The 13,393-nt window shown below is 45.1% G+C and overlaps 1 protein-coding gene across 1 annotated transcript in view; it reads left to right on the plus strand.

Moving 5' to 3' along the window:
- The first annotated feature begins 730 nt into the window (after window positions 1-730).
- VILL (villin like) overlaps window positions 731-13,393 on the plus strand; it is a 147,969-nt gene continuing 135,306 nt past the window's right edge. Inside the window, exon 1 of the mRNA XM_030197890.1 lies at window positions 731-935. The gene's annotated coding sequence lies outside the window, so the exon portion shown is untranslated. The remainder of the gene's footprint in view (window positions 936-13,393) is intronic.

Genomic DNA, 13,393 nt, shown 5'->3' on the forward strand with positions numbered 1-13,393 from the left:
AAACGGGATTGAAGCGGATCGAGGATGGCATGAGAGGAGAGAAAATCAAGGCAGCGGCTGTGAACGGCGCGTTCAAGTATCTTGGAGAGGAAGGGTAGGAGGGAGATGGGGCGGTAGTTGGAAGGGCAGGTAGGGTCTAGTGATGGTTTTTTGAGGAGTGGTGTGACTACAGTATGCTTGAAGGAGTCAGGGGCAGTTGCAGTGGAGAGAGAGAGGTTGATGATATGACAGATGGGGGGGGGGGGGGTGACAGTAGGTGGTCTACGCCACAGGTAGACCAGGTGCCATGGACCAGGTGTGAGGATGGGGGGCCCTGCTCCTTCATAGATCCTGGAGATGAGTGGGCTCTGAACACTGTTCTTTCCTGATTTTTGTTAACTTATGGAGGGGGAGGGGGAGGGAGCAGCAGTCAGGAGTGGCTTTATGAGTGGTGGGAATTCCATAGAATGGGGCAACTCCCCCAGCAGAGAAGTGACACGGGAAGGCAAAATTCCTGGTGGTGGTCTGCTGGGGTGCATGAAGCCCTTGAAGTTAAAAATTGCTAACATAAGCAGAGTCCCGTCTGCTTATGTTAGCAAACAGAAAAGTAATCTACAAATTATGAAGGTCGACAGAACAATCGGAGCGTGCAAATTCCTTGCAGACACAAACCCTTCTCTGAAACTATGCTCCAGTCCCTTCTGACAGAGGATTCCTGCCATGCAAGGTTGGCTAGCCATAAGCTCAAATGCGAACAGGATGGGTGTGATCTGCAGGTAGGAGGAACAACAGTCCGGTTAAGTGCGGTATTAAATTACAGAGCGAATTTTAGTAGCCTGGCGTCCAGTAGAGGTGGCACAAGAACCAAGTGGGAACCTTGCACTTGATTTCTAGGGACATTCCTTAAATCCGGACTGGAGAAAAAAAAAGTTCAAATCTCTGCACTTCAATACGAGGTGAGCCTTTCGATCCTTTTAAAACTTTGCTTTTAGCAATAGCGTCTGACATGCTGTCGTGGGTCCGCTTTTGGAGCAAGCAGCTCTTTGCACTCGGTCTGTTTACGGTTGCAGCGCATTTGGAGCTGAAAAGTTTGCAGCTCTGCGTGGCAGCTTGTTTTCAGGGCGCAAAACGCAAGGTTGGAGCTGCTGATGCAGGAAACAAGGGGGGAAGCTTTGCACCGCGCCCGCCTTCGGCTTTCCTCCCGCTTTAATGACACATTTCCCTGCTGTGAATACTAAGGGGCGGCCGAGGTGTTATCACAAAGTAAACTTACTAGCGGCTGCTGTTCTTCCTGGACAGAGCTGCTCCCTTGAGCTGCTCCATGGAGGATGAGCCACGTCGAGTTTTCCCCTTTCAGCTCGGTGCACGATGTCTTTATTTGCATGCATGAGAGCGTTTGGATGTGTTCTCTCTCTTTGCAGTGCGCTTTCCAGAGAGTATAGAGAAAATATTTGCTATCTGCCAGACAGAGCGTTTGCTGAAAACATAAGAAGTATTCTTTCTGGAGATAAAGGCTTTAGACTCCCTGAACTGGTTACTTCGTCTGCGATCTAGGATGTGAAATCCAGACAAGTAAATGTCTTAATTACTACTGTCCCCAGGCTGTGTTCACGCCTTTCCATTAGTAGTTTAAGGCCAGTTGCATTCAGCTAGCCTGGGTATTTCCATGTCTCCAGACAGGTCTTTCAGCGGTTCCTCAAGAAATTAGATTGTAGGATCTCTTGTATGAGATAGTGGATATATTTTAGGGGTTCTGTCATAGTGAACAGTTTGGAAATCACTGGCTTTCAATCTACCCTCATTTTATAATTTGATGCCTAATGTTAGGTTATAGCAGGCTTGTCCAACCCATGGCCCGCAGGCCAGAATCCAGCCCACCAAAACTTGGCAAGTCTTGTGATAATTCCATGGAGATTCCTGCTTCCCTGCCACAACTCAGCTCTCTGTAAGCTTGAGCCGTGTGGTGCCGGAAGTTCGGGTTGGTCTTGCCATTTCAAGACTGGTGAGACCAACCCAAACTTCTGGCACTAAAGAGAGTTGTGTCATGGTGGGGAAGCAGGAATCCCACTGTTTCTTCTGCAGCTAAAGAGGCTGGTCGAAGACTGGGGGAGGGGGGTACATGTGAGAGAGAGAGAGACTGGGAAGGGAACAATGCACCATTGTGTTTTGCCACTCTTTATTTTTATTTTTGTGCATTTTTACCCCACATTTTCCCACAAGAGCAAGCACAATGTGACTTACATTAATACAAGAGGAAGCTATACAATGCATGGAGGACACAGTTACAGAGTGAGACAGGCAGGGAATGGAATAGGGGACTACATGGGATGAGAGAAAGGGGCAAAGCTTTGACGAAGTCTGCTGCAAAATACGACGGTGCATGTTATGCCCCTCCAAATGTTACAAAATATAAAATGTGGACCCCCCCCGACAGAAAAAGGTTGGACAAGCTTGGGTTATAGACTGGAGCCCCAGTACGTGGCAGTTATGCACAGAAGTAGTAGGCACTCTTCCATAGCGTATGTGGGTGCCAGTCACTTAGCACGTAACTGCGAGGGGGGGTGCACATGGGCAAGCCATGGGCGTGTTGCCAAGTGGCACATGCAACGTACAGAACACTAGCGATTGCTCACATTGCATGGTGCACTCAAGGTGGTCCAACTTACACCGACCATTGACATGTTCTACATGGCAGCGACTACGGGCTAGTGTTCTAGAATGGCTTAGGAACGCCCTGGAGCTGGTATAGAATTGGCACTAAGTGCACTCCATTGTGGCAGCTACATCTTGGCACCACTGAATTTTAGGGTGTTGTGAACTGGAACTCCTGACTTTCTGCCATCCTTGACTGTTCATTGTGTCAGTGACTTTCGCCTTGTACTTTTCCAAGTCCTAAATCTGCCCGGCTTGAATTTACTCGTCACCGTGCCTTCTTTTTTTTCCACCCTTTTCTTCTGAACTCTCTTCCTTTGGCTGTCAGGGTTGAACCTTCATTGAAAAACTTTAAAACTGCGCTGAAAGACTCTGGGCAAGTCACTTAACCCTCCATTACCCCAGATACAAATAAGTATTTTTTTTGTCTATTAGATTGTAAGCTCTTTGAGCAGGGACTGTCTTTCTTCTATGTTTGTGCAGCGCTGCGTACGCCTTGTAGCGCTATAGAAATGCTAAATAGTAGTAGTAGTAGTAGTAGTACCTGTATATAATATGTAAGCCGCATTGAACCTGCTATGAGTGGGAAAGTGCGGGGTAAATGTAACAAAAAAAAAACCTGGTTATTTCAACAAACCTATTATACAAACTCTTGAGAGGGGTTACTGCTCGTGGGGCTTTCACTGACCTTTTATCCTTTTCTCCCCCTCTTTCCTTTACCCAATTATGCTCCTCCTTCCCCTGATCTCTGTAGTTTGTGTTTGATCTCTGCTTGTTATTGTATGAACCAGGTACATCTTTCCTGTTTAAAAACAGAGTTTTTTTTCTCACTTTTTATTTTCATTTTATATTATTTTATGTACACCACTTTAGGTCTGCTTGTTTGAGTGGTATATTAAATTCTAATCAATAAAGTTATAGAACTTCCCCTTAAGCGTGCAATTGAAGCAATGGAGGGTCACGAGGAGCATTAAGGGGATTTGGATCCTGGCTTCAAAGAACAGCTGGAAAGGGAATCTATTCTTTCCTAGCCTGGATTGTTTTACAGGCATAGATTTTAAAGGCCTGGAGGAGAGATGCTCTGTGGGATAGAACTGTCAAAGCTGAGTAGGTGGACCTCACTGTACCTTTGAGAGGGAAGGGAGGGGGTCTACTGTCATGGCTGCTCCGTCACACGTGTGCAGTGGGTATGTACTACTACTTAACATTTCTAGAGCGCTACTAGGGTTACACAGCGCTGTACAAGTTAACAAAGTAGGACGGTTCCTGCTCGAAGGAGCTTACAATCTGCTACAAAGAGTGTAGAAACATAGCCTGGAGAGGCTGGTTTGGAATCAGGAAATCATTTTCTCTCCACACCTACTTCTGTGTCATTCAGCCAGGTGCATTTATTATTGCTGCTCAAACAATGAGCCGCCTTCCCTTCATCCTACCTCCTCTGCCACCCCCAACAGCTGACGCTTCACCCATGACTTTATTTGCTAAGCTGCACTTCATGGCAACCGTAGTCAGGCTTTTCCAAATGATCGGTGGGAGGGCAGAGTCTTCCGGTAACAGCAAAGCCATGTTAGAGGAGCTTTAAAAGTGCCTGCAAATTATGCACTTCAAGCAGGGAGGCAGATCTGCCAAAATAGTTTCTTCCAAAAGCATAAATGTAGGGCTGCAACCATTTGAAATTTTAATCTGACTGCATGGAGGGGGGGCAGACCCAGGGCCGACCCAACCATTAGGCAAGACTAGGGGTAGCAAAGAACAGTTGCAAAACTAAACAATAGATCCCAACATCCACACAGACTCAAAGAACCGTCAGTGCCATAGGTGTAAGCTCTGTGGGTGTGGTGGGTGTTGTTACATTTGTACCCCACGCTTTCCCATTCATGGTAGGCTCAATGCGGCAGGCAATGGAGGGTTAAGTGACTTGCCCAGAGTCACAAGGAGCTGCCTGTGCCGGGAATTGAACTCAGTTCCTTAGTTCCCCAGGACCAAAGTCCACCACCCTAACCACTAGGCCACAGCACCCACAGTATTCAGGAAATTCCCTGATTTGTCCAGGGACAGGCCATTTCTGTTGGGTTTAGAACCCCCAAACGATTTGAAAATATGGCTCCTATAATCCAGTGGTGTGGCTGTGGGTGGGCCTGGGTGGGCACAGGCCACCCAGTGGCAGAACCACACTCCCCCCCCCCCTCTCTCTCCTCTGCCCGAAGACCAGTTGCTCTCCCTCCCTGACTCCCTGGTGTGCCTCAGAGATGTCCCCAGAGGCCACAGCGATTCATTTTCACTGTCTTTGTCAGCCCTGCAGGTTCTCTCTGCTGTGTCTCATCCTCAATGACATCATGTCCTCTGTCTTCTCTGGCAGGACGCTGCAGAGGAAAGCCTGCGGGGCAGGTGCAGACAGTAAAAATGAATTGCTGTGACTGCCCCTTAGGTGCACTGGGGGGGGGGGGGGGTTGTTTTTCTGTGGTTACAATCTAAGCAGTTTATGCATTATTTATTTATTTGCTGCACTTGTATCCCACATTTTCCCACCTATTTGCAGGCTCAATGTGGCTTATACAGGTACTTATTTTGTACCTGGGGTGATGGAGGGTTAAGTGACTTACCTAGAGTCACAAGGCGCTGCAGTAGGAATTGAACCTGGTTACCTGGTTCTTAGGCAACTGCACTAACCATTAGGCTATTCTGGTACTACACGGGTGGAGGTTGGATGCAGGGCGGGCGGCTGAGGGGAAGGTTAAAAAATATTCCTTGTATTTTATATATGTAATGGGGGGGGGGGGGAGTGGAAGGGCCTACCCAAAATACTAGGACTGTTATGCCACTGCTATGATTAGTACATATTTTAACCCACAGGGAAGGTGGGCAACTTTCAAAAGTCCATTTACCAAAGCATCTGTTTTATAAAGTCATGTCAGTAGATGTATTTATGTATTTGGATTTATTAACCACCTTTATGAAGAGATTCACCCAAGGCGGTGTTCAGCAGGTACAGATTAACATAAAGTTTTATGTTAACAGCATAACAATAGTAAAATGACCAAATATAAGCATAAATACAATACATGAGGTAAACTTGAAAACAGCATAGATGTCTATGTGTCTCTGTAAAATACTAGCACACATCCTGCAGAAATGGTGGGTAAAACATGCCTGTGTAAATTTGCACCTGCTTGGTAGCAGACGTAAACAAATGCATGTACGTTACATGTGATCGCATGAATTTTCTAAAGTATGCAGTGCCTCCACCCTAGAGCCTTCCTATACCAAATGTGTGTACAAGTAGCAAGGGGCTGGCACGTACAACATGCAGGACGTCAGACTCACAGAAACAGAAGCCTGCCCTTGCAGATCAGCAACGCGGCCGCGTCGGAGAAGAGGTACCCAGCGGCGGGAAGAGGGGGTCGAAAGGGTTGGAGCTGGGGGGGGGGGTCAAAGGTGGTGGTGGCAGCAGCAGGGAGGTCAAAAATGGCAGGGGGGGGGTAAAAATGGTGGTGCCGGTGAGGGGGGTTAACATGTGCCCCCTCACCTCGGGCTCTGGGCCTCCCTCCCGCCGAAGTCTGGCTACACCCCTGATCTTCACAGAAACTGAGACAAGGGATTTGCCTCGATGTTAGTACTTCTAGATTTCTCAGCAGCTTTTGACACTGTGGATCATGATATCTTGCTAGCATGACTGACAGAAACAGGTATCAATGGAACAGTACTTGCTTGGTTCAGATCCCATCTATCAGACAGGCAACAATCCATAATGATTGGCAGCAACTCATCACCACCATGGACACTGACCTGCGGGGTACCACAAGGATCGATACTGTCACCTATTCTGTTCAATATCTACTTCAAGCTAACTAGCTGAGCTGATTCAGTCAATGGACACTCAGTTCTACGTCTATGCGGATGATGTGCAGCTACTCATACCCATTGAACCTGACTTACCCACAGCCTTGAATAAACTGATCACTTGTCTAACATCAATTCAAGAATGGGCTAAACACAATAAACTTTGCCTGAACCCAAGTAAAATCGAGCTTCTCTGGGTCCCTAACACAAGTGGATACATACCTGACATCAAAATCCCTTTTCGGAAGTATGAACTCCACCTCAAATCACAAGTCAGGAACCTTGGAATACAGTTAGACTCTGATTCCCCAAATCCAAGCAACCTTCAAGAGCTGCTTCTACTATTTGCGACAGCTACACTGCCTCTCTCCTTACATCGAGAAGGTAAATCTTATCCCAGTTGTGCATGCCATTGTAACATCAAGACTGGATTACTGCAATGCACTATACAATGGTCTGACTACAAAGAGCCTGCACCAGCTCCAGTTGATTCAGAATGCAGCAGCAAGACTCATAGAAGGTTGCAAGCGATGTGACCACATCACACCATTTCTGCAAAAGCTTCATTGGCTACCAGTACAATACAGGGCTAAATTTAAAACTCTATGTCTGATCTTCAAGACCCTGAAAGGAAATGGCCCTGAGTATCTGAAGAATAGGATGATCCTCCACACACTGCCAAGGACACTAAGGTCCTCCCAAGGACTTTCACTAACTACATCCTCTCCAAAAGACATTACATGATGTGATACCTGCAAGCGACCCTTTTATGGAGTAGCCCCCACACTCTGGAATGCATTGCCTGAAAGGCTCTGCTTAACACAAGACTACCTCTACTTCAGGAAGCAGGTGAAAGCTTGGCTCTTCAACCGAGCCTTTAATGGAAGAAGTAACTAACTTGTTAGTCTCACTCACACACACAAAGATTGACTCGGGCTGTGGACATGTTTATCCACTCCTACCCTAGCTGAGATCATATTTAACCATCGCTCTGACCTCACGTGCAACTTTCTTCAAATCAATCACCTTACTTTCTAATTCTTCCTACTTTCTTACTCATCTATATGTTACAACTTTGCCTTACCCTTCACTACCAATTATAATGCTCTAGTACATATTGTGTTGTCATTGCAAGTAGTATACCATGCCATACTTTGTATTGTTGTTCGAATAATTTTACTGTTCTAATTGCCTATTGCTCATGTTTGATCTGTTCTTACTGTACACCGCCTTGAGTGAATTCCTTCAAAAAGGCGGTAAATAAATCCTAATAAATAAATAAAAGTACAGACCGTCTTTCTGTTGTGCATATTTTCATATATGAGGCAATTTAATAAAAGGAATTATATGTACTAATATTGGAATATACTATGAAAAGCACTTTGGGGTCCTTTTACTAAGCTGCATTTGACCTAATGTGTGCCTAACGCAGCACAAAATGGAGTACTGTGGGTGCGTGTCAGGTCAAAGAGTAAGCATCCCTGTGCTAACCAGGTTGCACATCTAAATTACTGCATGCTAACTGCTTAGTGCCTAGATAATGCAAGAGCCCCTACTGCCTACAAAATAGATCTTGGTAAGTACTCCTTCAGTCATTTTTAAAAATGACCATGCGCTAATGCCCTTATTCTCTCACTTTTTACATCCCATCTTGACTATTGTAATGTTTATGCTGGCCTGCCACTCAAATGTGGAGGTACGCTCAATCCCTACGAACGTCAACAAGAAAGAAGTCCAAAGAAAACCACGGGAGACACTCACTCAAAAGAATGTTCTTTATTAAACATCATCAAATGACTCAACACATCTGACATTTTAAACATACCTTATCTGTTTGCGACCTTGGATATTCTAATTATCATCACACAACCTACAGCATAAGACTCCTGAGGCAGGCGCTTTTGGCGCCGAAACATGGCAGCTTTGTCGAGTCATTTGATGATTTTTAATAAAGAACATTCTTTTGAGTGAGCGTTTCCCTTGGTTTTCTTTGGAAGAGCCAGTCTACCCTACTCTTTGGACTCGTTTATGCTGGCCTGCCCCACTCCTCTCTGAAAAGCTGCAATCCCATCTAGCCCAGTACCCTGCTTCGTAGAATTTACACTCTGTTCAAGACAACACACATGAGGTAACACAAAAGGCTTCAAGTTAAAACAGGAAGGCCATGACTGAGAAGGCTTAGGACATGTGAGACTGATCTGAGGAGGGGCAGCATTTTCTTGAGTATCATCAGGTATGATTTTTGTGCTTTTCTCTGACATATTCAATGGGTCCGATATTCAGCCGGTGGTGATCAGTGTTTTGCTGGTGTTGCCTCTGGAAATTCAGTGCTGGTCCATGTCCTGTCCCCAGCATTGAATTTCTGGGGATACAGAAGCAGCCAGAACATAACCAGTTAAGTGTGATATTCAGCACTTAACCGGGTATTTTTATTTTATTTATTTTTGTTACATTTGTACCCCGTGCTTTCCCACTCATGGCAGGCTCAATGCGGCTTACATGGGGCAATGGAGGGTTAAGTGACTTGCCCAGAGTCACAAGGAACTGCCTGTGCCTGAAGTGGGAATTGAACTCAGTTCCTCAGGACCAAAGTCCACCACCCTAACCACTAGGCCACTTGTATGGTGAACAGCATAAAGAAAGGACTTCATTTTATGCAATCCTGTTTATGTGCTTATCTTAACTGGCTAAGTGCTAACTCCACCCCCAGAACATCCAGAAAATAGGACTGGAGGAGTAGCCTAGTGGTTAACGCAGTGGACTGAGGACCTGGAGGTTCAATTCCCACAGTAACTCCTTGTTACTCTGGGCAAGTCACTTAACCCTTCATTGCCCCAGGTACAAAATGTACCTGTATATATTATGCAGATCACTAGGGGGCCCTTTGACAGAGGCATGGGAGGGCTAACATTGCAGTAACATTGTGCGCCTGGCAGTAATTCCAAGTTTGACCTGAATATTTTTAAGAATTCCAAGCACCAAATGGAGCAGAGGAATAGACATTGTGTGCCTGGCAGTAATTCCAAGTTTGGTGTATGCCGAATCCCGTGATAGGAAATATTTTTCTATTTTCTACCAGAGGGGGGAGGGAGCGTTCCTGGTGGTAATCGGCAGTGCACCCATGTAGATATGTGGATAGCGTGTGAGCCCTTACCACTAAGTCAGTGGCTGGCAGTAAGGGCTCAGGCCGTAAATAAGCACGCGCTAGTTTTACTTTTTGCGCAGGCCCATTTCCTAGCCCATTAAAAAATCATCTCTCCCTACACTCCTCCCTGGGAACTTGGTTCACTGGGTAAATCTCTCATATCTGCACCCTTCTCCTCCACCGCTAACTCCAGACTCCGTTCCTTTTATCTTGCTGCACCATATGCCTGGAATAGACTTCCTGAGCTGGTACGTCAAGCTCCATCTCTGGCCGTCTTCAAATCTAAGCTAAAAGCCCACCTTTTTTGATGCTGCTTTTAACTCCTAACCCTTATTCATTTGTTCAGAACCCTTATTTTATCATCTTCACTTTAATATTCCCTTATCTCTTATTTGTCCTGTTTGTCTGTCCTAATTAGATTGTAAGCTCTGTTGAGCAGGGACTGTCTCTTCATGTTCAGGTGTACAGTGCTGCGTACATCTAGTAGCGCTATAGAAATGAGTAGTAGTAGTAGTAGTTGAGTAGTAAATTACATTAAAAAAATACTCTATAGCTCATGTCTGGGGAGAATAGAGAACAAGCAAAACAAAAGCGAAAAGTACGTTGGAAGACTATCATATGGTCCATAACTTGACCTGAATATTTTTAAGAATTCCAAGCACCAAATGGAGCAGAGGATTAGCCTAATGGTTAGTGCAGTGGCCAAAGAGCCAGCAGAACTAGGTTCAAATCCCAACGCAGCTCCTTGTGAATAAATAAGTCCATTGCCCCAGGTACAAAATCCACTGCTTATTTCTGGGATAAGCAGTGTAAAATGTATTGAATGTTCTGGGATCTTGCCAGGTATTTGTGACCTGGATTGGCCACTGTTGGAAACAGGATGCTGGGCTTTGATGGACCTTTTGGTCTGTCCCAGTATGGCAATACTTATGTACTAATATGTAAACTGTTTTGATTGTAACCATAGAAAGGCAATATATCAAACCCCATCCCCTTTCCTTTGCCTATCTTACTCTTACTAAAAGATTTCAGCATAATATTAATGTTCTAAAATAATTTTCTCTATATATGAAGGATCATAACAAATATATTGATTCCCCTGAAATATACACATATCCAGAACTGCCTTTACAATACTTGCTTGCCAAGCTACTACCATGTTTTTTCATTATCATGTTACCCAAGATCCTTCTGCTATTACTAAATGTATATTTTCTCATATATTTCCACTATTCATGATGTATTGTAAGCCACATTGAGCCTGCAAAGAGGTGGGAAAATGTAGAATACAAATGCAACAAATAAATAAATATTACCAAGCAATTACAGAGGAATCAAAGAAAAAAGGTGGTGCCGAAATTCAGGCCTTCAGCACCAAGCAAGCCACTCTTCTCTAGAGTCCTGAGTTTAACTATTATCTTTTGCAGATGATATCAGTATATACAAATCATGATTCTAATAGTAGACTGCTCAGGGTCAGTCAGGGTTTACAGTCATTAGCTATTTGATTTAGCCATGATAGATTACCTATGTCAGAAGCTGCTTGGGTTAATAGGCAAAAACGCTCACTTTCTCTTCCTCCAGTTACTGCAGGTATGAAAGTGGCTCTAACAAAGTGGATACTATACTATCATTTATCTTGTATTATAACTTTCCATACCACCTTATCTGGCACATAGGTCAAGGTGGTGTACAATCTGTGGAACATGCTGTGAGCAAAGTTCTCATCTTTTTGGTACCTCATTTTTTGTTGTTGTTGTTGTTGTTGTTGTTGTTGTTACATTTTATTTTGCCAGGTACTTGTGACAATGGATTGGCCACTGGGCTAGATGGACCATTGGTCAACCCAATATGGCTATTCTTATGTTCTTATATCTTCACCCATTTCTGAGGGCAAAAGTCTTTTTATACCAGGGCTTTTTTTGAGGGGGTACTTGGGGGTACTGAGTACCGGCACCTTTTCATTTGTCTGCTAAAATTGACCCCTGGTCCCCAAGTTTTAATGAAAGAGCTCAGGCCCTACACACCAAATTCTGCCTTATCATAGGTTCTGTGACTGGTTGCAGGGGGCCTGGCTATTGTGGGGAGGATCCCTCAGTGATTACCCCCATCCCTGAAGGGTGGCCTAGCATTTGAGTACCGGCACCTTTTTCACTAGAAAAAGTGCACTGTTTTTTACAATCATGTTGGAGGGAAAGCCTAGTGGCTAGTGCAGTGGACTTTGATCCTGGGGAACTGGGTTTGATTCCCACTGCAGCTCCTTGTGACTCTGGGCAAGTCACTTAACCCTCCATTGCCCCAGGTACAAATAAGTACCTATATATACTATGTAAACCCCACAGAAAGGAGCATATCAAGTCCCAGTTCCCTTTCCCTATTTGAGATGGAATGTTGCTACTATTGGAGATTCTAGATGGAATGTTGCTACTATTTGAGATTCTACATGGAATGTTAATGTTGCTGTTGCTATTCCACTAGCAACATTCCAAGTAGAAGCCTGCCCTTGCAGCCGCGTTCGTGCAGAAGCCTGCGCGGCTGCAAGGGCAGGCTTCTACATGGAATGTTGCTAGTAGAGGAGTAGCCTAGTGGTTAGGGTGGTGGACTTTGGTCCTGAGGAACTGAGTTTGATTCTCACCTCAGGCACAGGCAGCTCCTTATGACTCTGGGCAAGTCACTTAACCCTCCATTGCCCCAGGTACAAATAAGTACCTGTATATACTATGTAAACCGCTTTGAATGTAGTTGCAAAAAAAAAACCAACACAGGCCGTATATCAAGTCCTATTCCCTTTCCCTTTATGACAGTGGTGGCTCAGTTACTGTAATGCGGTATTCCTGGGGCTTCCAGGGACTGCAGCTTCTCCATAATATTGCAGATCGATTTCATTACAGGTGCAAAGAGATATGATCTTGTTATACCAATATAGATTAAATGCAGTGTGTTTTTACTAGCAAAAAAGGTGCAGGTACTCAAATGATAGGCCACTCTTCAGGGATGGGGTGATCACTGAGGGACCCACCCCACAATAGCCAGGCCCCTTGCAACCAGTCACAGAATCTATGACAAGGCAGAATGGGTGTGTTGAGCCTGAGCTCTTCCATTAAAACTTGGGGACCATGGGTCAATTTTAGCAGACCATGGAAAAGGTGCCAGTACTCAGTACCCACAAGTACTCCCTCAAAAAAAGCCCTGATTAAATGTAGGTTGCCGCTTGTATTTAGACACTAGTAAAAGAGGCCCGTTTCAGAGCAAATGAAACGGGCGCTAGCAAGGTTTTCGTCGCCAATACCCCCCCTCCCTCCCTGGCCAACCCCTTCGTTGTTCTGCCATTGCTCCGCCCTCGAGGGCGGGGCCCGGAGTGATTCCCCCCCCCCCCGCCTCCCTGCCTCCCTCCCTGCCAACCCCTTTGTTGTTCTGCCATTGCTCCGCTCTCGAGGGCGGGGCCCGGAGCGATTTTGGTGGCTTCACCACCACGAACCTTCGAATCTTTTTGAAGGAAGACAGGGCTTGGCTTCACTGACGTCAGTGTCCTCAGAACGTCGAGGGTGAGTTTTATTATAGTAGATAAGCTTACAGTTTTAGCTCTTGTTCTTCATTTTCTTTATTCCAGTTAGCCACAATATTTAATAGATCAGCTAACATTTTTCATCCTTTTAGAGCCCTTCACTCTTCACAACTGCATGTTAACTATTTTCACTGCTGCAAAGATACGACTTGAGGTTACATGTACGTTTTCTTAACAGATTCTACACCTTTGGAACTCACTGCTATTAAAAT

This window comes from Microcaecilia unicolor, chromosome 1 (genome assembly GCF_901765095.1).
Source record: "Microcaecilia unicolor chromosome 1, aMicUni1.1, whole genome shotgun sequence".
Lineage (NCBI taxonomy): Eukaryota > Metazoa > Chordata > Amphibia > Gymnophiona > Siphonopidae > Microcaecilia > Microcaecilia unicolor.